Source organism: Dendropsophus ebraccatus, chromosome 10 (genome assembly GCF_027789765.1).
Source record: "Dendropsophus ebraccatus isolate aDenEbr1 chromosome 10, aDenEbr1.pat, whole genome shotgun sequence".
Taxonomy (NCBI): domain Eukaryota; kingdom Metazoa; phylum Chordata; class Amphibia; order Anura; family Hylidae; genus Dendropsophus; species Dendropsophus ebraccatus.
The window spans coordinates 14,060,101-14,086,984 of NC_091463.1; the positions used below are offsets into that span (position 1 = coordinate 14,060,101).

At 43.1% G+C, this 26,884-nt stretch overlaps 1 protein-coding gene across 3 annotated transcripts in view; it reads left to right on the forward strand.

Moving 5' to 3' along the window:
* Window positions 1-26,884, forward strand: part of LOC138766004 (collagen alpha-2(I) chain-like) — a 159,126-nt gene that overhangs the window by 31,018 nt on the left and 101,224 nt on the right. The window lies entirely within an intron of this gene.

The following is a 26,884-nucleotide window of genomic DNA, read 5'->3' on the forward strand; positions in this document are numbered from 1 at the left end:
GCCCCCCACAGCTCCCCATGGCCCCTCCCGCACTCACCCGCTCGCTGCCGCCGTGGGAATAGGGGCTTAACTCAGTTGTGAGTATTGCGACATAACAAGGGATTACCAAAGCCAGGCATCCACCCACAGACAGCTGTTTCGGGGTATTGCCTGGGGGGTTCCCTCTTCTGGACCATAACTCAATCAGTACGGCTGAACTCAGTGGACAACTTTGTAATAATACAAATAAGATTTAGTGAATTTCTATATGACTTTATGAGATCAGCCTGTACAGTAAATTAGTAACAGCTCCTATATGAATCACCTTCAGACACTCCAGCCCCCAAGAATAAGGCATCTTGGCTGTAAATAATAGGAAGACAAGCTCGACTATTCTGAATTCCCATTGTCCACCGACCACACAGATGTTCATCGATTGTCACTATGAGAAATTGCAGCAGGGAAATCCCCGTCATGCTTCTTGTCCGGATACAGCCACAAGTATGGAGATTAGATTGTACGGAGGATTACACGCTCCAGAGAGATAGTATAGGTGGGGTAAGGAATGGGATTTTCCTCTTTACTATCTGTGGGAAAATGACCACAATACATGTAAATGAGTTCATCTCCAGAGTTACTGAGAAAACACCACAGCAATACATATTGTCCCAGCTATATATCGAGGGAAGTCCTTGCCTCAGCGGTGGTCTCCTCCAAGTCTTCATATGAGCACAATACCAAACCTCGCAAATATAATCATGTAAAATAATGGATACTTGGAGCAAGTATACGCATGCAGTCTCTTCCACTCCCATGGGCTTTACTATCCACTTCCCCCCTGCAACTGCAACTTTTAACAAACTTTTTCTAATAAGTCTGGTGGGAGCTGTAAAAAATATACACACTTTTAATAAAAGCAACTTTTATGAAACGTCTCCTTCTGTGTCTACATGGCTGGGTGTTTCCTCACTAGAACAACTTTATCTGTCCAAGACTGGAGCAGTGTTTCTTGAGGTTGAGCTTACAAGGTTTAAAATCAAATACAGATGGGTATGTAGGGGAAGGTTTCAATCTGACACGTTTGGCGCAGTCCAAGAACCACATCCTTATCTTTGTTATATGTAATAATTTCACATGACGTTGTTATGACATGTGCGACCTATAGGGAGGATAGAGAAGAGGATGTTTCCACAAACCAGGGGTATTGCTGGGGTCGTAAAAGATCAAAGGCGCAATCCCTAATGTCTCTGTATTACATTTCATCCTCTCTTCTTAACGTTAAAAACAAAATGAAGTGCTACAGTAGATACAGGTTATAACTTGCTAAATTATAACTTTTCAAATTAAAGGGGTCATCCAGCTTGTTTTTTCATAAAATGATAGGCCGCTCCATCATATAACTCAGGTTTCTGCTATTTTCTCTTCTTTTATTAGTCGGTTTGAGCCAATTGTCTCATAGCCTTATCCAGAGCAATGGATCAGGTGACCATCATTGCTCACGCCTGGATAACTTTGCGTGATGTTCTACTGGCTAGCCTCTTGGCTTGTGCAGTTATGCACAGATTACAGCATATGTCATTTCGGTCATATTGGCAGCCCTAGGGCGGCATCCAACTTCTCCAGTTGCCAGGAGTCAAATGCTAAGCGTTCCGGTTTGGAGAATGTTGCCGAACCCAAACAGTTCGGCAAGTCAGACAGTTGGGAGCTTCCCACTGCACCACTATCATCTTTATGTAAATCACATACTTGTTATCTATGACTGTTGATACGTGCTTGTGTGTTTTTCTTGCATCTGCCTGCTGGTTAGGTTATTCAGCATTACTGTAAATCCTGGGGGTATCTGAGTACAGGCAGGCAGCCAATATACGTAAAGAGCAGTTCTGCAGTGACTTTGCAGATGGCCTTAGGGGGCTTGTTGCCTGTACTCATCAGCTGTTGTGTGGTGACAGTCCTTCCCTAGAGAACATATAGTTTGCAGGTCATAGATACCTTTCTATAATTACTTTATTTCCCTGACATTATTGAATCAAGAACTGGTAAATGTGATTAATAGGCTTATTATACTCAGTCCGTGTGTATGGACAGGACAATGATCTTTGGTTGGAAAATATACGTCATATTTCTTCGTTTGGATGGTTTGTTCCTTATCTGATGGGAGGGGTGTCCGTCTCATAAACACAGGATTATTCCATTCTCTTCTGCCTATTCGGCTGGGTAATTAGATGCACATTTCTCATAAAAACTATTAATTTGCTGTTATTCGGAGCTCCAGAGTATTAGCATGTGTGGAGCTCAGTTTATCAGTGACCTGTAACCCGTAATCCGAAATTAACCAGACGAACATGTGTGTGCGTTTTCTTTACCAAATCAGGCCTTTCATGGAAAATATCATGAATAGGATATGGTGGAAAGTCTAAATGGACCGCAGAAGGAAAACAAACAAAATAAATCTATTTATCTAATAGGCATCCAGTCTGTCTGTCAATGTAACACTGACAGGCGTAATACATTGCATTACAGAAATGATAGGTGATCAAGGGGTCGCATGTCCAAATATCCTACTGAGACTAGTAAGAATTTAAATAAACTTTTTAAAAAGTTCCTCTTATGAAGTCTTTTATTGGATTTTTTACAACTATATATTAGTATCAATAATCCATAATGCCCTGTAATAATAATATCTCAAACAGTGAACAACCAAAATAATAAAAAAATAACTCAATAAGCAATGTAACACTGGTGGTCTGCTCCCGCTGGCATGCTGCTTAACCCGGCCTGGCTGGTAAATTCTCCAGGTTACCTTCTCCATGAGTGTTTTGGTCTGTGCTCCCATCTCTGCCTAGCGGGTACATGTATCAGTTGCCTCTTAATGGACACCCAAAGAGTGTACACTCAAAAACATTGTCTGTACCTGAATTTGTCTTTGCAAACTGTCCAATACTTAGCATTTTCTTAGTCTCACCTGACCTGTTACTGACCTATGAACCTGTGCTGCCACTGTGACCTGCTTGTTCACCCATTGAATACGAACAAATTGTGCCTGTCTAGGCTTAAGTTAGTACATTAGTACCCAGACAACTCTCCTGTCTGACCCCTTGTGTCTTGCACCAATGTCTCTTGGCCTACAAGACTAGCTCTAACCTACAGCATACCCAATCTTAGGGCCCTATTCCACGGAGCGATTATCGGCCGATATCGGCCCGTGGAATGGCAGCGGTCAGCCTACATTGTTCATGTCAGTTGATAATTGCAGTCATTTGTGTCTCAAACATGTTGAAAAACAAACGACTGTGATAGCAGCGATCTGCTGCCATCGCTGCGTGGAATAGGAGAGGCAGCAGCAGACTGCCACTATTCTCTATGGGCTGCCCGGACGATCTAGCGATCACCGGGGCAGCTCCCGTGGCCCCTCCCACACTCACCCGCTCGCTGCTGCCATGTGCATTAGCGGTGGCAGGGAGCGGGGAACGAGGAGCAAACGAGCGCTGACATGACAGCGCTCATTTGCTCCTCACTGTCGGCCTGCGGAAAACGGCTTTTAGCCCCCTGGCCACCATGCTGGTCCCCTGCATAGAAGTCCAGATCCCTTTAAGGGGGTTAAAGGGTGAAAACCAGACAACACCAAACTAGGCAGTGTTAAAGGGGTTATCCTGGCAAAACATTTTTTATATGCCCACAAAATTTATCATAAAAATGTTATGGATAGTATGTAACTGCTGAGACCCCCATGATGGTAATAATGTTTAGCTTTTTTACTATACACTATTATGTAGAGTTCCCACACATCTCTCATTCTTTTGCACCCCGTTTCCAGAAGATTAGGTCCTTAAACCCCGAGACCTGATCAAAATCCCTTCTAAACTGTTTATTTATTTTAGAATTTCCGAAGAACCCGTCCACGAGGAACTTATGTTACTGAATGGTGACAAAAGATGTGGGGGGGAAATACTGTAATGTGGGGAACATACCCCTGTGAGCCATATTGAGGTACAGTATGGGATCATAGAGTTCTATAGGTGCTGTATTACAGCTTTGGACAACTCACAGCATGGACTCTTCATATAGACATGGTCTCCAATGTTGCAGCGATTCAGGACACCTCATTTTCTGAATTTGTTTCATGGAAGGAGAGAAGTTTTGATGACGTTTCCAGATGTTATTGTCACTGTCACAACAATCTAAATCCTTCATGTCATCCCTCAAATCCCACCTATAAGCCATCATTATCTCCCACACCATCTGAACCCAGAGGCCATGCTTTATTACTTAGATAATCGTAGAGATGAGCAAACCACACTTTACAAACTGACATTTGTTACAAACTTTGCAAAAAGTTTGTTGCAGAACCAAGCTTCTTTGCAAAGTTCGTAACAAGTTCAGAAAGATGGCGGCCGCACACTTTAATACACATAGAAAACAAAAAAGGGTATACTCACCTGTCCGCGCTCCCCTGGGGTCCTCCTACAGGTTTTTGGTTTACCCCATTGATCGCAGTTGCCTCCAGCCCGCTCAGCCAATCACTGAACCAAGACAACACGTTTGGACAACTTGGCAACTTGCCAAACAAAACTTTTTAAAAGTTTGCTCATCTCTAGATAATTGTGTAGATCTTGACGTGAAACCAAGCAGGTCTATTAAAATAGTGAGCCATCAAGGGACATTTCTACTGCCTAGAATGCTGTAATACTTACACCCGATAGGATCCAAAACGATAAAGAAATAGTTGATTGTAATTTAGGGTCTTTGGAAAGGGGGAACACAATTTCAGATTGTCCAATATTCTTGTGTCTGTTTCTTCAATAACCCGACCAGAGTAGTAAATGTATTCGCGTCAATATGTAAAAGCACTTGACAATGCTCCCGAGCACATATGTAAAACTTTCCATGGATTGTCATATATTCAATGTTTGAGTATATCATATTGCGTCTCCATGCAACCAGGGCTCTCTAGCTGCCCCTGTAATGGCTCTGACATATCATCATCTTTGCAGGTGCCGACCTGGGTAAGTATTTAGTTTTTTTTTTTTTTTTCATAAGGGGTTAGTGACCTTACATAATGTTTTTTTGTTTTCCATTCAGGTCTAAAGCTAAATCTAGTATATGGTTAGTTTCTAGAGAGCACAGAAATGTGGGGGCTAATAAAACAGATACAGAGAACGTAGATGATGGGTGACATGTCTGACAATAGGGAGGAGCTAATCTGCTGTCTGTTTTCAGTGTTTTAGAAGCAGCAATGTATATTAGCGGAAGGGTTATCCTGAAATATCAAGTGTGTATGAAAAAGTCTCAACATTTTTAGGGAGATTTTGGTGTCAATACATGATCCCTAGTGGTGGAGCTCCCAGAACATTCATTGATCAGTTGATTGAAGCCTGTGATCTCTTGTTTATCATGCACAGCGCCATACATCTTTTAGTGGCTGTGCCTAGTACTGCAGTTCAGTCATGTGCCAATGAATAGAGTTGATCATTGTTTGTGTTGGGAGTCAGACCTACTCAGTCTTACAATGATGTCCTTAGGATAGATCATCAATAGCCATGGCTTGAGAAAGCAGGCAATGCACCTGTGGAACAGATGTGGCCTTTGGCTCCAAGGAGTCCACCATGTCAACCTGCATGCAGTTTTAATAAAGCCTCAACCTGGAGTTGGAGAATGACATTGCTTTTTACTGTGTATTTTTCATATTGCTTATCATCCTAATGGTTATTTGAGCACCATCACTATAACTTCTTGCAATACTAAAGCAAGCATTGTTCTAATCCCAATGGTACCTGTGTTAACAGGCACCCTTGACGAGTGGCGGCTCTATCATCCTGCAGATACTATGACTCCTATTTGCCATAATCCTTCTGGTGAATAGTCACTCATTATTTCTGACTTGATTCAAGCTTGTATGGATTTCAAGTGAGATTACTGTTTGGCCTTCCTATCCTGCTCTACCATTAAGACCTGGGGGCATCTAAGTACAAAGAGCCATGATTAGGATTTGAGATGAGAAAGCCCTGAACCTGATTGCTCAGCCTTTGATTGCTTTAGTCTGCAGCCTGGAAAAGTCCAGGCTGAGAATCATAGGTCTCTTAGGGCTGTATCCATCTTTTCCAGGCAGCGTTAATCATCAACCAAACGATCAGGCTTGGGTTTGGCCAAACTTGCTGTAAGTTCATTCATTTCTAATTATTATTATGTAGCTGAAGTCTGGTTCTGGTTACAGCGGGATAGCTAATATATATATATATATATATATATATATATATATATAGATAGATAGATATGTTTCTAGTCTTCGACGACCCCTGTCACTTACAAACCAAGTTTTCCATAAAGTAAGAAGCATGCGATACAATGTACTTAAGTAGCATGTGTTCCGAGAAACTGATAGATCTTGATGTGTGTTTTCACACACGTCTCTCCAGGTAGCACCGTCTTTGCTATAACATGCCCTGAAATGACTCTCTCCAGCGATCGTTGGCTGTCAGATCCCCCTCAGTCATCACATACCAGCGCTCTCATCTGCGGTGCTGTAATTGTTCCTGATATGTCACATTCTCTCCTCGCTCCTCTCGCTGACAAAGATGACAGATTTACACCTGTATGAGCCAGATAAGCCCAGCTGATGACTACCAGAAATCTAGGGATTCCAGCGATGGGGGCTGCGGACCCCCGCCGTTGTCTTTTATTACTGGACCTTGACAGTGAATCAGAAAAAAAAAAGATTAGACGGTAGAGGAATAATGGACCGATTCATGCGAAGAATTTATAATAAAAATCTAATCCCATAAAAACTCCACATTCACTTTCCTCTTGGAAATAGTTGTGCCTCCTCCCCACCAAGTCTCATAAATTTTATGAGAGCATCTACTACAAATAGAGACACTATGCACATGAATGTAACTATCGGGGCAGCAGACAATAGCAACAAGTAAGGCCGCAAAAAACTCAAGAGGTAAAAACTTATGTAAAAAATTTAATGGAACCGCATTTCTAAATATTTTTTTCCCTTTGCTGTGATGTCACTCTGTACACCATCCTTAAACTTGACAGCACTGTGCTTATGCTGTGACATCACTGTGTGGGTGATTCCTGTTGTGCAACATCACATTGTCTATCAAGCTTGTGCAGTGACTGTGTGCGTTATCCTTGTTTGGCCACATTCACACGTTCTGTAGTTTTGTCCGTAATTGCAGATTCCAACTATGGGCCCATCTTCTGAATGGCCCTGTTCACACGTCCTTACTTATTATGGCTCCCAATTGCAGGGCGGGTCACTCTTATCTATGTAGAGGTCCGTGCTTTGCCGACAACTACGGATGCACATCGACCACTATTACAGACTGTCTACGGATGTGTGAACAAGGCCTTACTGTGATGTCACTATGTACTCCATTACCTTGTAATCTCTGTGTATAACCCTAGTACTGTGTTGTCACCAAAGCAATGAGACTGCATTGACTATCATGGGTTAAACACATCTCTTTCAAGTGAGGCTGAGCAGGTGGTATAGGAAAGCTGGAAGAGCCCTGTGCTCAACCTATGGGGCACCCATCAGATGGATACCCACCTAGTAATTTATTTTAAAAAAATCCCTTTAAAATGGGTACTATTACTTAAAAAAAAACTTTCGACATGTTGTAGAGACATGGCCAAAGTTTTGTTCTCTGGGATTTTACAGTTCAGAACGAGCTGGGAAAGTGTATGGTAGGTGCGTTCTCTTCCAGATCTGTGCACGTGACCAAGATGGACTTTCATTTACGGTCTATGGGAACGAGGAGGAGCAGCACTCAGCTGTGTACTTCTCCCCACTTGTTATAGTGATCGCTGAGGTTCTAAAGACTCTACCAATTAAAACTTTTGTCCATGACATACATTTTTTCCCCCCAAAGGGACAGTTACAGCTTAAAGTGACTGTACCACCAGGCCCAGGCAGAAGCACTGGAGGTGGGTCAACCCACCCTTACTGGGAGGAAACCACCTCCCCCCTATGATAGGGTTCCATTGATTCTAATGGAGTCACGTCATGAAGGGGTGGGAGTTTCTTCCCACTAAGGGTGGGTCGGCCCGCCTCCAGTGCTTCAGCCTGGGCCTGGTGGTACAGTCACTTTAAGGTTCCTTTTTAACAGGATGAGAATCCCCTTTGTTACGGCACCTCCACTACTCTCTGTAATAACACCATTGCACTCATGCTGTCAGGTACCCCCAGGCATAGGGGCCTTGTTGCAGCTGCATCCTGTGCGACTTGTATTCCTTCACCCCCGGGCACCTATATTCTCCACAATGGGAAGCCACACTTCTTTGCAGCGATTGATTTGCTATTCGCAGCTAACTAATTTGCAGGAAACGAGAAGAAAATTTCTCTCATGGAGCTGTGACATGTGGGATTATCAGATGGTTACACAACTCCTGCGGAGTTCTCTTTGTATGTGTAACTGCGTGGAGTCTCTCAACAATTTAGCAAAACCTCGAGCTGTCAGAGCAGATTAGGAAGCTGTCATTGACTAGAGGACTTTCCATGGTTGGAATGCAGAGACGTGCAGAGGTTAACCCTTACAAGGCCTGTACAATCTCCACATGTTCTACTTTAATTTTTCATGGTTTCCTGGACTAAATATGAGATATCAGATTCTATAGAATCTCAGGGGTTAGCATTATAGGGCGGTTGGGGGGGTTAGCATTGGGGGTCGTAAAAACATGGGTTTGAATCTAACTAGGAAAACATAGTGGCATTGGGCTGCCTCTATTTGCAGTGGTCTCCACCCCACAGGTTATAAAGGGATTCATGATGGGGCTCCTTTATTCAAGATCCTCATCTCTTGGCCAAAGTGGAAAAAGGCTCACGCCAAAGACCCTGACCTGTCCTGGATTACACAGACATCAAATAGATTTAAATGGACAATATGTAATGCTTAATTTCTCCTGTGAGGTGTTGTAGGAAAACTAAATTCTTATTGCCCTATTACACGGAAAGATAATTGTGCAAAAAAACAATATATCATTCAAACTTAAGCGATAATCTTCCCGTGTGTATGCAGGCAACCATCAAATGACTAACTAAAATTTGTTTCTATGTCGTTGATCGCATCTTTTGTGGGATCCCGCCTAAGTCGTTGATCGCATCTTTTGAGCTGACCATAAAACCATCGTTAATCGTTTACAAATCTTCGGCTCGTCCCTGCGCGCTCCTGCTTCCCTCTCTGCCGACTCCATAGGCTTCAATATATGGTCAGGTGGATTCCGTTGTCTGCCCAAAGAATTGACTTGTCAATTTTCTGGGTGGACAGCAGAATCCGCCAGAGCATATAATGGAGTCTATACAGCTGGCGAGTTTTCTGCCAGACTTACTTCATGTGCATATACCCTAAAATCTGATCGCCACCTTCAGTGAGACCTGCATTTACTATGCTGCTGGCACATTAGATATCATATTTGCATTTTGGGGGCAAATTTGTAAAATTAAAATAAAATGATAGGAACTTAGTTTTATCCAATGTGAATGGGCAGGAAAATTAATGGGGGATGGTAAAATTTAGGAAAGAAAATAGTTGTCATGTAATTTCATCCATACAAGAGTTCTAGAGAGAGTTACTTTGTCTTCCATCTATGAAGGGCCTTAACCCCAGGCACTCTTCATACACAGTGCTGATGAATACACCAAGACTCTGTTAGAAATCCCCTATTTGCCTCTGATGGGAGCTGAAAACTGAGACTGGTAGAGACAGAAACAGATGAGCGAATCCTACGCATCCAGTTCACCACCACGGCACAAGGGGGGCTCTTGATTTTAATGACGCTTCCTGTGCATATGCTAGGGTCCTACAGGGGAATGTTAACATTACGGGAGGGGGGGAACGGGCTAATTCAGGTCACTACTGCCATCTGGTAAGCGGCTGTTGTTCTACTCAAATCTTCTGTATTTTGAAGAAAATTAATATTTGGGGTTGGGGGGAACGATCTGCGATGCATGACAAAGAACGTTTATATAAGAGATCAGTGTACGCAGGCTGATTATTACAATGTATTAGCCAATGGCTATCTCCATTCTTAGTAACTAAAGCTGCCCCCATACACTCAGGGTCGTCTCGCGTCTGGGGTGACAGCACTTTCTAATATTAATACGAAGTATTGCTGCAGTCACAACTAAAACCATCATCTTTAGCATCTTTGGAGAGACTTATGGTCCCTTTACATGGAACGATTATCGTTCAGATCTTCGCGATAACGATCGCACTTGAGCCATAATCAACGCGTGTAAACACTGAGTATGATCAAGCGACGAGCGACAAATCGTTCATTGTGATCTTTCAACATGTTCTAAAATCGTCATTGATCGTTTGCAGAAAATTAGCAGATCAGTCTTTCAGCGATTCACCCTATGTGTGAGATGGGCTTAAGCGATCTTAAAACGATCGTAATAACGAATTTTTCAAACGATTTATCGTTCCATCTAAACATTGATAATTAAAAAAAAACACACACAGTTACTTTGAAATCGTTCGATTGCGCAAATTATCACTCCATGTAAAGGGACCATTAGACACGATCAGTTGTGCGGCCCATTCAAGGCATTGTTAGCACATTGTTTGCACAGAGTGACGTGCGGCTGACAACAATGCACTGAATGACAAAGATCCAATTAGCCAACGAAAAGCATACCTGCCAAGGGAACAAAGAATCAGTATGCTGAAATCCAACACGCCTGTTCTTTCTTGTCCCCTACGTGTTGCAGGTGAAAGTCCATACACCCCATATACATAGGACAGTAAGCAGGTTCAGCCCACTTTCCTCTATTACACAGGTGTCAAACTTGCGGCCCTCCAGCTGTTTACAAAACTACAATTCCCATCAAGCCTGGACAGCCAGAGCGTTAGCTGTCCAGGCATGATAGGAAATGTAGTTTTGCAACAGCTGGAGGTCGGAGAGTTGGACACCTGTGCTCTACAGGATGTAAAACATGGCTACTTTCATCCCCCAAAATAGCACCATACCTGTTGACTGCATGATGGGAATTGTAGTTTGGCAACAGCCGGAGGGCCGTGAAGCCTTGAAGGGCACTAGAAGGTGAAAATCCCCAGACAATGGGAATACCTGGCCAATTGCCCTTTATAGAATATGTCCTTAAATCATTGCAACTGGTCCAGCAATCCTGTATATCAAGTCCTTCCTGCTCAGACCTTGGTGACTATCCTTACATGAACCCAGATCTTTGAAGTCTTCATACCTGGCACGTGTTAACGTGGCTCAAGGGATCGTCTCCTGATTTCCTGCAGGAGGCATCATAGCGAGAATGATCTGTAATCTTATAAAAAGAACATGTTCTCCTTTTGGCCATCTGTTTCTCAAAGCTTGTGACCATGATGATTTTTTAGTGTACTTTTAGTGTACTATTTTTGCAGTGTCTGGTGCCAGCAGCTGTGTAAATTATAGTATGGTGCTATTATTTGGGCACAATACTGTGCCGGGCTTATAATTAGGCACAATATTGTATCGTTATTTGTATATTATATGGGGGTATCTTGCAGGGCGTCACTGGCCCCACTACTAGTATCCCAGCAGTTAGACTTCAGGAAACCTCAGGGGGACTTGGCGAAACGCGTACTTGAACGCATGGACACATAATAAAAGTATTCTGTACCCAGGATCTCACAAGTCAGCTGCGCCCAAAGAGTTGGGTTATGGATGAAAGACGTCCACTCACTTGAACTAACCTTAAAGGGCAACCATCTACCAAACGACCCACACTGCAGAAACATCGGAAATGAAGGGAGATAAGTGTTTTAGGAAGACATTAATTTCCCTTTCCTGTCCTTTATGGATAATAGGAATATCTATCTATCTCGAGGCCTGAAGGAATTGTTGGTTGCCGTTCCCAGTGAATGGCTTATTGCACATGATGGGACGTCTCTCAGCAGGGTACATGTCGCTGATCTGTAAAACTGGTGGACTCGGAGTATTAAGTTACTTTACTGGATTTCCATACATTCGCAGCACCATGAATACATGTGTTATGTTACATAACATCACTTCATGACCCGTCCTACTACTCTACTGTTTACTCTATTCTAGAATAAAAGACTCTAAACCTGTCTCCTGTTGATGGATATCTCCTGTTGACGGAGTTTCAACCTAACAGCAGAAAGCTATTTGGCATGAAATAATCCTTTAAAGATTTATTTTCTTGTCCATAGGGGGTTGTAGTACATCAGTATTATAGTAATTATATTATTGAACATGGTGACAGTATAATAGCGATTATATTCATGTCCGTTATAGCTAGTATTATAGCAGTTGCATTCTAATATTCAGGGCAGTATAATAGTATAATAGTCATATTCTTGTCTATAGGGGGTAGTAGTTCATCATTATTAAGGTAAATATATTATTGAACATAGTGACAATATAATAGTGGTTCTATATGTGTACATAGGGAGGTAAAGAAATTGAAGGGCGCTTTCTGGTGTAGTATTAAGCGGTTCCAAAGTTCACTCTTACAATCAATAAAAGTGATCATTTACCTTTTCAAGTTGTGCTAAAATTAGGCACAACTCTATAGAAGGCTTAAAGTGCAAATACACAGCGGCTTCCTAGAAGGAACACCCGACCAAAGTCATTGGAAGGTAACGAGATACAGCATGGGGAATCCACAAGGAACCGGCAGATTCAAAAGTAGCCTTCACACATGGATAGCGCAGGTGTATATATCCAGATCCAAAAGCCGCCCCGCGGCTTTTGGATCTGGATGTATACACCTGCGCTATCCATATGTGAAGGCTACTTTTGAATCTGCCGGTTCCTTGTGGATTCCCCATGCTGTACATAGGGAGGTGAAATATACTTCTATGTAGAGATGAGCGAACCGGGTTCGGGTTTGAGTCCATCCAAACCCGAACGTTCGGTATTTGATTAGCTGGGGCTGTTGAACTTGGATAAAGCTCTAAGGTTGTCTGGAAAACATGGATACAGCCAATGACTATATCCATGTTTTCCACATAGCCTTAGGGCTTTATCCAACTTCAGCAGCCACCGCTAATCAAGTGCCGAAAGTTCGGGTTCGGATTGGCTCGAGCATGCTCGAGGTTCGCTCATCTCTACTTCTATGTGAAGGCCGCATGGATGGTGGGCTGCAGTAATTACTTAGCCGGGTGTGTTGCCACCAGAAGATCCCACTCCTCCGGGAGAAGGATGGGGAAAAACCTCTCTTTTTCCATGGTCCCACTCTGGTTGGGCAGAAAGCAGAAGGGGGCAGTATATGAAAACCATGGGGGTCCTGCCCAGCATGTGAACCCAGCCAATGAAACAAGTGCAAAAACCCAGGCAGCTGAGAGGGGGAGGGGACAGGCCACATGATCTCTGAATTAACCTCTTACAGTAAGGAGTCACCTGCCCTAGATGTTGTGGTGCCTGACAAAATCTTCAGGAGAGAGAGTTATAAAAACTGTCCTGTGACAGTACTTTATTATTGTTTCAACATCCTTATTAAAAAGGATTAACTTCACCCAGGAGAGCTGTGGAAATTGGTGGATCACTTGCATACAATTTTGTGTGTCAGTGATCCACCTCTGTCAACAGCTCTCCTGGGTGAAGTTAATTCTGTGAAGCACCAGACAGTTTACATCAGGTGGCCTTTTTTAAAAACATGTCTGGCAGCACAATGAGTGTCACTGTCAATGACATTTACAGTATTCTGCTACCAGACATGGTATAAGAACAGTCAACCTGATGTAACCTGGTGGGTGACTCACAGGGTTAACTTCACCCTGGAGAACTGTGGACAGCGGTAGATTACTGGCGTACAATGTATCATTGTGCACCAGTGATCCACCACTGTTCACAGCTTTCCTGGGTAAAGTTCACCCAGTGAAGCATCTGCAAGGTTAACCATGAGACCTGTTGTAAAACCATGTCTGGCAGCAGAATAAGTCTAATTAACAAGGAGAGCTGTGGACAGAGGTGGACAACGTGTACTGACACACAAAGTGAAAGGATAGGAGCGATTTCACAGCAACACAGCTTACACTACTTACCCCACACTATCCTCTATCTGGCCCTGATACTAACCCCAGGGGGGTGGCTTGCATTCGACTTCCCAGCTGCAAGGGATTATGGATAACCTTGCCCAGGATTTTGATTTAATGTAATGAATGTACAATGTGCAGCCACCATATTGGACCAGGTTAGTAAGTGCAAAAATTTCAGTTCGGTCGCAAACCAAACTATTTGCAAAATTAGGAATAAAGTCCACTTATCTCAAGTTGTTATATTCTTGTATATAGGAGCATTATTATAGTAGTTATATGCTTGTACATAGTGGGCAGTATTATAGTAGTTATATTCTAGTAAATAGGGGCAGTATTATAGTAGTTATATTCTAGTAAATAGGGGCAGTATTATAGTAGTTATATTCTTGTATATAGAAGGTAGTATTCTAGTAGGTATATTCTTGTATATAGGAGGCAGTGTTATAGTAGTTATATTCTTGTATATAGGAACAGTATTATAGTAGTTATATATGGACAAGAAGAGAAAATAGCTCTGCACCTCACACCTATGGCTGATACTAATGCTTCTCAGCTACATTTAAAAACCAACTCCAGGATGTTGGTATATAATTTGATCAAACCATATTGCCCCATGTACCAGCGTGCAGGTCTCCTGGCTCACATGGGGCCCTACACTAACTCACCACCGTGTCAGTCAGCGATCGCCATCCCCGCAAGGCGTGCACAACCAGGAAAGGGAGGCCATGGAATGGCCCTGCGACCCCACTGTCACAGGACCAATACCCAGAGGCCCCCGTAAATAACAGCAGGCACCGCCGGCGGAGAAAGCTGTCACCAAACAACACAAGTGTGAACAAGGTCTAAAACCCTCACCACACTCCAGCAGGTAGAATGGGAAGGATAGGAGGTACAAGTCATGTGTGCACAGGTGTCTCCTGCTAATTGCGGTCATGTGGGTCTTACCAGGAGGAGTGCCAACACTGAGAAAAGGGAGAAATGTAAAATACGGAAAATAAGAGAGAGAAAAGAAGAGAAAATAGCGCTGCACCTCACACCTATGGCTGATACTAATGCTTCTCAGCTACATTTAAAGACCAACTCCAGGATGTTGGTATATAATTTGATTAAACCATATACCTTGTTCACACTTGTGCTGTTTGGTGCCAGCTTTCTCTGCCGGCGGTGCCTACTGGGATTTACGGGGGCCTCTGGGTATTGGTCCTTTGACAGTGGGGTTGCAGGGCCGTTCTATGGCCTCCCTTCCCTGGTTGTGCACGCCTTGCTGGGATGGTGGTCGCTGACTGACACGGTGTTGAGTTAGTGTAGGGACCCATGTGAACCAGGAGACCTGCATGCTGGTACATGGGGCAATATGGTTTGATCAAATTATATACCAACATCCTGGAGTTGTTTTTTAAATGTAACCGAGAGGCATTAGTGTCAGCCAAAGGGGTGTGAGGTGCAGCGCTATTTTCTCTTCTTGTCCGTATTCAGGGGCGTAACTAGAAATGGCTGGGCCCCATAGCAAACTTTTGATTGCCCCCCCCCGACTGACCACTAAACGGTCAAGTGAAGTCATAACTACATAACTGCTAGCTCTGGTCAGGAGTGCTTGCAGTAAAAGGGACATTTGCAAAACCCAGGAGACCAGCAGGGCCACCCGGTGCTGCAAATGATGACGGCTCAGGGGGCCCAGTGTATTACAGGAGCAGGCCATGGGGCCCCCTGATGCGGCGGGCCCCATAGCAGCCGCTATGGCTGCTATAGTGTTAGTTACACCCCTCTCCATATTATAGTAGTTATATTCCTGTGTATAGGAGCAGTATTATAGTAGTTATATTCCTGTATATAGGAGCAGTATTATAGTAGTTACATCAGCACAAGCCATTGAGAAAGTAAAAACCAGCGTCACTCACCGGATTTATGCAGTGATGGTGATTTATTGATACGATGTCATCATGCAGGTAACTTCAGGGCAGGGGGAGACAGGTCAGTATTATAGTAGTTATATTCTTGTATTTAGGAGCAGTATTATAGTAGTTATATTCTTGTTTATAGGGGGCAGTATTATAGTAGTTATATGCACAAGCCTAAAAGACAGAAATGGCTGCACATCGCACCCATGGCTGACACGAAAGCTTATTCAGCTACATTTAAAACCAACATCAGAAGTTAGTATATAATTTGGCCAAACCATATTGCCTCATGTACCACGTGCAGGTCTTCTGATACACATGAGTCCCTAACCAAAAAACATCACTGTGCCGGTCAGCGACCACAATCCCCGCAAAACGTGCGCAAGCAGAGAAGGGGGGGCACGGAATGGCCCTGCAACCCCATTGTCACAGGACCAGACCCTAAAGGGCCTCCCCGGACCCTGCAGTTATATTCTTGTATAGGAGCAATATTATAATATTATAATAGTTTTACTTCTTTTCTATTTTGTCTCATTCTTTCTGTTTCTTTTGGAGAATATAGTGTCCAGGTGTGGAACGATATAAACATTACCATGTGGGATCTCTTGCAATGAGTTAAATACCTGTATTCAGCCGCACAGAAGTTATTACTTTGTCCTTCCATTACTTCCTTTCTCAGGGCCTCCTTGGTATTTTAATGATTTGCTTTCCCTGAAAATAATTAATAACCATTATTACAATTATACCTTTAAAAATGTAAAGAACAAATATTGGTTTTACGCTAATGCAGCCGTTTTATATGATTTATTATTTTTCTTTCAGTTTTAGTGCCCTAGCCCCTAATAGCACTTTTATTGGGTATTACATTATTTGAGACGTCTAAAAGTTCAGTGAAAGAAGAGGATAAAACTGCTGAGATGTAACAAGTGATTCTGGAGGGCGGGGGCACATGTGTCTCCTATTTGTTGCCGATTCTCTGCATTTTGACAGGGAAAGGAGGAGGGAAGGAGGGATTTATGATCCCAGCTTTTGGTGTAAACTTCAACAAGGCACCTGCCTTACTTGTACTTTTTGACACTTTGCATTGAGCTATCCAAGTGGGTGGAGCTTGGTGAAAAGTGGGCGTGGCCTTTCACACACAAAACATTTACTACAACTTATTTCTGCAAACATATCAAGCTGGTGAATATTTCGGTAAGGATGCACGGACAGCCTCAGGAACGCCCAGAGTTATGTAAAAGCAAGGACCTAGTTGGCGAGTGTAACTAATCTATGCTGCACATTGGCGCAATCTGAGCCGTGGCACTTGTGGTAGAGGTATATGTGTATATTAATTGTCTTGTTATTACTATGCAACACAATTCTAGTGGATTGGGAACCAAGAATTATTTGAAAGTGCTAAATCAGAACAAATCACGCCTCCCCGAATTAGTAGTAGTGATGAGAGTGGTCTGACCCGGCATACAGACTTGGTATCTGTAAATCTTCAGTGCACAAGCTTCTCAGTCAGCAACTGCTAAAACTCTAATACATGCCCTGTCAAGCCAGTGATGCTGAGTGTGCTACATGCTCGAAGAAATTCTAAGCCACTCAGTCAACAATATAATGTTTCAACACATGTCCTGTGGTATTCCCTAAAAAGAAGCAGAGCAAAGTCCAGAAAAGCTTGATAATACAAACAATCTCTGTTTTCTGGTCATCCTGTGTTCTGTACTGATCTGGCTTTTGTTTGAGACAGATTTCCCATGACAACAGGTAGTGGACAGCAGATTGACGAGAAGTGAGACACCTAGTGGCCAAAACTTTTAAAAGCTGCTTTTATGGGGCCAAAAATAGTGTTGTGCGAACTTCAGGATTGACAACGTTCTCCGTACCTGCACACTCAGTATTTGACTCCTGGTGGCTTCAGATGTTGGATGTCGTCCTGTAAAACATGGATAAACCCATCGATATAGCCATACAGCCATCCCACTTCTCCAGCCACCCACCAAGAGTCAAATGCTGAGCGTTCAGGTTATGAGAACGTTGCCGAATCCTAACCGTTTGGCAAGTTTGCTCTACACTGGTCAGGAGTAATTTATGGTAAATAAAGTAATTTACAAATATGTTAGAAGTCACATTGGAGGGAAGGTGTTTAAAGCGTCATTGCCCGTTTAAAGTTGCTTTAGGCCAGAGCTTTTTGTTATATGTGGGTATGGGCTGACTAATATCATGTATACTTATAATCCCTGGGTGACATGGTAAATGGATTATTTCATCTTGATATCCCCACATAGACACGTCTGGCGCCTTATAACATCACCTCACTTACCATTCACTGTATAACAATCCTGTCATGTTATGGCTCCAGGGTTCCTCATTTTATGGAACTCTTTTCAACCCGACTCTAAAACGCCATTCCCCACCGCTCTGGGCGCTGTGCGCTGTCCTCAGCCCTTTGCTGAAATTATTTTCCTATGACGTTTTTCAAAGATTTTGAAGTTATATGGCACCTTGTTAAAAAACAAGGATGATAAGAATGCATTTTTGGGTCATTTCATGTTTTTAGATAGACAGGTAGGGAGCCCTGCAGCTTTACAGAGACTGGGGATGTGAGCGGTAATAAGTGAGAGGGGAGGGAAGCCTGCAGCGCTGAGCTATCAGGAATGATTTACAGTGAGAGATGGCGAGCAATAAATCCTTTGTCTTATGCTAGAGGGATTCCCTGTCTATAGACCCTAGGTAATCCTATCTCATATTATTGTATGTACAGGACAGGTGGCGGCACGTTGGCCTGACCTGAAGGTGAGACTCTACTATGGGCGTAACTGTAGCCATAGCAGCTGCTGTGGGGCCTAGAGGTCACAGGGGCCCATTGCAGCTGCTATGACTACTGGACAGTAGCCGCGTCTAATAGCCATTAATTCCAACCCACCATCCAGTGTATATTCTTCTAAAAATTATAGCGTGTATATAGTAGTATAGTTTACACAATTGCACTCTATTGTGATTCTTCTACTACTTTGTCTTCTCTTTATACCAAGGCTTTGTTAAACACCTTATCACTATAGTGTTAAATACATTTTGATAGTGGACGTTTCATCTCATTTTATATTGGTCCCTTTTGTATGTTCTCTTAATCAGGGGGTAATATTAGTCTTTGTGCCTGTGTTGTTCAGCCCTCTGGATAGTGTTTACGGTGTTCACGTTCTAGACCAAATGTTAAGCCAGATGTGTAAAGTATGGCCAAGCTGTCAAAATATTAATCCTATGTCCCCACAGCTGTATTCCAATACAGAACATGGACAGTAAACTCTGCTCTGAGATATGTATATACATTAAATGGACACTATATTAGAGTCTACTGCCCTTTCATTGTTGGAGCTTGCCTGTATGGAGATCACACCGGTGACCCCGGGGTGCAGCATGGAATCCAGTGATCAATTTTCTGTAGATCAGTGTCAATTTGTATCAACATTGGGAAAATCCAATGATCAGCGTGACTTGGCATGGGGTCTGGTCATCAGGACTAGACTAAACAGGACCCAGATTTATTTAACATTGTGGAGAGTTACAGAGAATGGCGCAATTGAGAAAAAAACATTCAGCGAAAGAGGATCCTGTGGATCGTGGGAAGATCATGGGAAGATGAATCATTCTGATGAACAGGTGCAGAGCAGTCAGTAAACGGCACCTGAATATAACGCCATGACTGATTAACGTTTCCGAATGCATAACTTGCTGCTTCACAACATGTATGGGCTATAATAGCAGACAACCAGCTGCAGGGTCATTGAGAAACAGAAAGTGGAGACTGCGCGGCACAATAATAGATCCAGATCTCTGTGGAGAAACACAACCAGTCAGATGGATCCAGATCTCTGCAAAGAAACATGGCCAGTCAGATGGATCCAGATCTCTGTGGAGAAGCACAACCAGTCAGATGGATCCAGATCTCTGTGGAGAAGCACAACCAGTCAGATGGATCCAAATCTCTGTGGAGAAGCACAACCAGTCAGATGGATCAAGATCTCTGCAAAGAAACATGGCCAGTCAGATAGATCCAGATCTTTGTGGAGAAGCACAACCAGTCAGATGGATCCAGATCTCTGTGGAGAAACACGGCCAGTCAGATGGATCCAGATCTCTGTGGAGAAGCACAACCAGTCAGATGGATCCAGATCTCTGTGGAGAAGCACAACCAGTCAGATGGATCTAAATCTCTGTGGAGAAGCACAACCAGTCAGATGGATCCAGATCTCTGTGGAGAAGCACAACCAGTCAGATGGATCCAGATCTCTGCAAAGAAACATGGCCAGTCAGATAGATCCAGATCTCTGTGGAGAAGCACAACCAGTCAGATGGATCCAGATCTCTGCAAAGAAACATGGCCAGCCAGATGAATCCAGATCTCTGTGGAGAAGCACAACCAGTCATATGGATCCAGATCTCTGTGGAGAAGCACAACCAGTCAGATGGATCCAGATCTCTGCAAAGAAACATGGCCAGTCAAATGGATCCAGATCTCTGTGGAGAAGCACAACCAGTCAGATGGATCCAGATCTCTGCAAAGAAACATGGCCAGCCAGATGGATCCAGATCTCTGTGGAGAAGCACAACCAGTCAGATGGATCCAGATCTCTGTGGAGAAACATGGCCAGTCAGATGGATCCAAATCTCTGTGGAGAAGCACAACCAGTCAGATGGATTCAGATGTCTGTTGAGAAGCACAACCAGTCAGATGGATCCAAATCTCTGTGGAGAAGCACAACCAGTCAGATGGATCCAGATCTCTGCAAAGAAACATGGCCAGTCAGATGGATCCAGATCTCTGTGGAGAAGCACAACCAGTCAGATGGATCCAGATCTCTGTGGAGAAGCACAACCAGTCAGATGGATCTAAATCTCTGTGGAGAAGCACAACCAGTCAGATGGATCCAGATCTCTGTGGAGAAACATGGCCAGTCAGATGGATCCAGATCTCTGGGAAGAAACATGGCCAGTCAGATGGATCCAGATCTCTGTGGAGAAACATGGCCAGTTAGATGGATCCAGATCTCTGTGGAGAAACATGGCCAGTCAGATGGATCAAGATCTCTGTGGAGACACATGGCCGGTCAGGTGGATTTAGATCTCTGTGGAGAAACATGGATGGGGAGATGGATTAAGATCTCTGTTGAGCAACATGGCCAGTCAGATGGATCCAGATTTCTATGGAGAAACATGGCTGGTCAGATGGATCAGGATCTCTGTTTAGAAACATGGCCGGTCAGGTGGATCAGGATCTCTGTTGAGAAACATGGCCCAGTCAAGTGGATCAGGATCTCTATAGAGAAACATTGCCGGTTAGATGGATCCAGATTTCTATGGAGAAACATAGCCAGTTAGATGGATCCAGATCTCTGTGCAGAAACAGGCAGAGTGCTCTGAGTCTCCATAATACCTAATGGAGTTTAAGGCTTCTGATCTCTTGGGGTGTGGTGAATCAGTAATAAAGAAGGGCTTACATTTCGTTTTTTTATAGGCCACCATCTCTGCCCTCTAAGCACCAGGCCTCATTATAAAGCCAAACAAAGAAATACTAATGTCACTACGGTGTATATCACGATTTAAAGTCATCTGGAAAATTTGAACTTTAGAGAACTGAAATCATTTCCGTATCCATCTGGCCGGTGGGTTCTAGTTACACTGATAGATCCAATACATTAGATGCCTGTATAACAGCCCCCTTTAAGATCTGCTGCTCCGAGAAGCTTTCTGACTCATTCCCTAAAGATTCGAAGCAGGAATGAATCATATCACACCACAAACACTTACTCCAATGTGCAAATGGATTCCAGTGTTTAAGATATTGGAATTTGTTTTTCAGACGTGGATTTCCTCCAAGATGAACATTGCACACATGGGCTTAACTACCAGGGTAGCCGGCATAGCAGCTGCTATGGAGCCCAGCAACATAAGGTGCACTTAGCAATGAATAAGTACAATAGAGAGGAACCTGAATGCAACCCTATACTAACTATTTATCTACAGAGCCCTATGGTTCCCCTGCTCTGTGCACCCACCATTCCCTTTCTGCAGTATTACATTTTGCATTATCCTTTTGTTGTGACATCACAATATTATCCCTGTAATAAGAAACATTATAATGATCGGATGTGAAATATGTTTTCTATCAATGTTGTCAGGTTTTAGTGACATCACTGTGTGCATTATCCCCACACTATGACATCACTGTGTGCATTATCCCTACACTATGACATCACTGTGTGCATTATCCCTACACTATGACATCACTGTGTGCATTATCCCTACGCTATGACTTCACTGTGTGCATTATCCCTACACTATGACATCACTGTGTGCATTATCCCTACACTATGACATCACTGTGTGCATTATCCCAACACTATGACATCACTGTGTGCATTATCCCTACACTATGACATCACTGTGTGCCTTATCCCTACACCATGACATCACTGTGTGCATTATCCCCACACTATGACATCACTGTGTGCATTATCCCAACACTATGACATCACTGTGTGCATTACCCCTACACCATGACATCACTGTGTGCCTTATCCCTACACTATGACATCACTGTGTGCATTATCCCTACGCTATGACTTCACTGTGTGGATTACCACAGAACCATGACATCGCTATGTGCACTATCCCTATACTATGACATCACTGTGTAGTCGGTATATGTAGTGTGACATCACAGTGTGTACACTATCCCTGTACTATTTTATAGGCCCTTAACCCCCCTACAAGGCCTTGATTTGGAGATACAACTGCACCAATATCTATGTAATATAAAGTAATGAGGCTGGCATTTTTGTACCTTGGCACAGCTTGTTACCCACCATTCCTTGCTACGGCGCCAGCTTGTCCATGGCAGCTGCAGACTGGTTCATCTTTCACATCAGGTTGCAATCAAACTCTCCTCCCCCGTGGTCTTCGGCTGTCCTATGCAGAATCCTCCTGCTCCCCCATAGCCATGTAGGTGATGTCAGGCCCAAGGAACTCGGGCTGTATGGATATGTTGGGGTCACCCAAATATAGTCCAAAGAATTGGTCCCTGCATCTAATAAACTCATGTAGTTGCTTTATTTCATATTAGTAAAATCCAAACAAGTGAGGCATAGTATAACCACTCTTTCGGCCATATGGGCCTATAGTCATTACACCACTTATATTTGGTGATTCAGGTACCACCCTAACCTCCATGCTGTTGCTGTTACTACCAAATCTGATCTGGTTCCTTACCTTGTCTCTATCATATCCTACTGCTTTGTCTGCCTGGTAGTTCTACTCCTAATTCTCTTCCATGGCTTTGTTCCTGACCATGATTGTACTGCATAGTCTGCCTGGTACTTATAGTTCTACTCCTGGACTCTCACCGTGGCCTGTTGCTGACTACATTAGTGATGGTCCTCCTACTTGTAGTCACTTTTTTCTGGCACACCTTGAACCTGCAAAACTATCCAAGACTATTGGCCAAGTAATCTTCCTGCAGCGAAGACCAAATCACTTTATGGAGTTTACTGGATAAAAACCAGGCAATCCCTTACCTTGTGCACCCCAAATGGATTTTGGCTTAGAGAGTCCACTCTATCTGGTAAATAACAGATCACAGTGATGTCTCACCACTCGGACTTCAGAAATATTATCTGGATTCTTGTATTTGCAGACATTTTCCTGCAGTGAATCATTTACATCTCTCATGGGTTCCTATTGGTCTGATAGTTATTTACACGGCACAAGACCACAAAACCAACCATCTGGAGAGAAAACCATTCTGACACGAGAGAATATTTGACGGTTTTCATCTCTAGGATTATCACAACGCTGACATATTAGATTGATGTTCTAGGCGGCTTCCTCAATGGCGAGGAAAACATACAGGAGCACTATGTATAAACCAGTATATACAAGGGGCTTCCATTGGCTGTAAACACTCTCGTAGAGACAGTGTACAGTCATGTTTAAGTAGCTGACAAGACACATAAACTAAACATTACATCAGGGATGAAGAAGACCAGGGGAGACAGAGGCTGAAACGTTACACTTTTCGGGATTAGGACGATGATTTGTCGGGTAATCACGGATCATCCGCAAGTCTAGGCAGAAAGAGAGAACGTCTGTTTTTTGGGGGGTGATGTTCCTTTGTAGGGTTCTGTTATTTGTTACTGAACTCCTTCCCATCAGAGATTTTTGGTGATGGTCTTTTCAGTTTTTATCTTCACCATAGCTTTACGTTGAGTCGTAACTTTGTACTGTCCCGTCAGACATGAGAGGTTATTTTTTTGCTGGATATTTACTTTTTTAGTGCCCCCCCCCCCCCATAAAAATATATAAATAACAAAATAAAAACTGAAGTGGAATGGTCAGTACAATGACAGTGATCATAGTGGGCTGTCCCCTTTAGTCTAACCCCGCAGCTGTGGTATCTATGGCTTAACTGGCTAGGACCAGAATTATCTCAGATCACGGCCACAGGCCACCATGTGCGAGTTAGGGCCCTATTCCACCGGACGATTATCGTTAGCATAATCGTTAACGATTAACGATCTCAAACGACCGCTATTGCGAAAGACCTGAAAACGTTCACTCATTTCCATGGAACGATAATCGTTACTTATGATCGTAATTGCGATCGTTTCTTCTTCCGTATTTATTCGCTATTGCGTTCGTATCTATTGCGAACGACCGGACGATGTCTTATTCAATGCGAACGTTTTGCGAACGAGCAACGATAAAAATAGGTCCAGGTCTTATAAAGCGATCAACGATTTCTCGTTCGGTCGTTAATCGTTACTGCATTTCAACCGAACGATTATCGTTTAGATTCGAACGATTTAACGATAATCTGAACGATAATCGTCCGGTGGAATAGGGCCCTTACTCTACATTGTAATAAATCAGAGATGGGAAGATTTGTTATATTATATAATCTATAATGTAATAATCTTGGTTAATGTTAGGTTATACATGAGATAAGGTTCAGCCAAGAAGGTTCTTATATCCAAATCAATCACATTGTAAGGCATCCTAAAGTACGTTAGAAAACCATGTCCAATGTGAGAAAAGAGAACTGCTTGATCCTGTACAAAGAATGATGATCACACGTGACCTGGAGATACCTGTGTAGAGGATAAGATATGTGCATGTAAAGCACTGCAGGGTCTCCTGTGTAATGCTGTATAGATATATGGCCGTCCGGAAGCCCTAGGCCTCCTGTAGGGTCCTCTCGGTCAGAGGTGAGGTGCCCCATGTTGGATCTTAGTTACACTCTACACACAGGGGGTTTATGTCATCTTCTTTTTCTCACACGTCTTAAGCTCACCTGTCAGTAGCTTAATATTAAGTTGCTTGTACATGTCAGACTGTGTCTAGTCCCAGAATAGATTCTGCATTTGGCCTCTTAGAGGACTCCTCCTCTCTGACAGCATCTAGCTACTATGAGCCCAGATAAGAGGTGATTTATAGCACAGCCTGACTACAAAACCTTGCTGGCTCCCGCACTGTTTACTATGTCAGGGCCTCAAGACATCTGCTTATCTAGAATGCACTCATACCATCCAGAGATGTTGTACTTCACACGTGTCTTCTTCTTTCATTCTGCTTGAGCACTTACACAAAATAAAGCTGACTTAGGGATTGCTGATCCCCGTGGTGATATGTTTTTACCAAGTCATGCCAAAGTACCAGTGAGCCCCAAGCGGCTAAGGGGTTCTGCGAGAAACATTTCTATATCTAGAAGTGCCATGGGGGGCAATAAAACATAAATAGATGTACTCACCTGCCCTCAGTCCTGAGCAATGGCTGTTTTGAGAGCCATTTCTGCTGCTCGGAGCTTCCTGTTCTTCATCATGGTACATAAGTGCCCGCTCAGCCAATCGCTAGCCTTGGCCATAACCTGTCTCAGCCAGTGATTGTCTAAATGGGTCAGGTTGAAAGTTCTGACCAGTGGCAAAGGATCGGCAGCAGGTGAGTACATGCATTTTTTTATGTTTTACTGCCACCCTTAGGGCACAGGAAATTATAAAGAATGTGATTTAGTATTCATGTGTTACCCCTTTAAAATCCATACTCTCCTTCTAGGTTACTCCGTCTTGACCCAATGCCCTTGTTATGTTTCTCATTTATAAGTTACACATTGAATTGCAGGGTAGTTACCTAAAGGTGGCACTAGAGAGACTTCCCTTTCTTCCGGAGATAGCTCATTTGCATACTTTTTCCCATAAAGCATTTCCTGTAAGTCTCTATACACAACCTCTCTTCAATAACAATAACCCCCTAACAAAGCTCTCCGCCGCATCATCGTACATCTCCATTTGTATCTTTTTTTTTCACGTTTCCTCTCTCTCCTGTCTTCAGGACTTTACTGCTCCAGACCATTAGACTTCTTACATTAAAGGGGTACTCTTACATTAAAGGGGTACTTTTAAAACAACAGGTATCAGGAACAAAAAAAAAAATCACCTCTTCCCTTACTTATCAGCTGCTGTATGTCCTGCATGAAGTGGTGTATTCTTTCCAGTCTGACACAGTGCTCTCTGCTGCCACATCTGTTCATGTCAGGAACTGTCCAGAGCAGTAACAAATCCCCATAGAAAACCTCTGCTGCTCTGGACAGTTCCTAAAATGGACAGATGTGGCACTAGAGAGCACTGTGTCAGACTGGAAAGAATATTCCACTTCCTGCAGGACATATAGCAGCTGCTAAGTACTGGAAGACTTGAGATTTTTTAATAGACATACATCACAAATCTATATAACTTTCTGACATCAGTTAATTTGGAAGAAAAAAAATCACTGGAGTTCCCTTTTTAAAGTTTTAGGCATGACTGAAAAATATATATAGAGGCCTCTATGTCACATTACTATAGTCCATGGCCCATATCTCCTCTTTGTAGTGGTTATTGTTGTTAGAGGAGGATAGTGTAAGGCTCAGAGTTGTGTGTTTTTTTTTTTTTTTTTAACGTTTGTGCTCCCCTCTCCGAT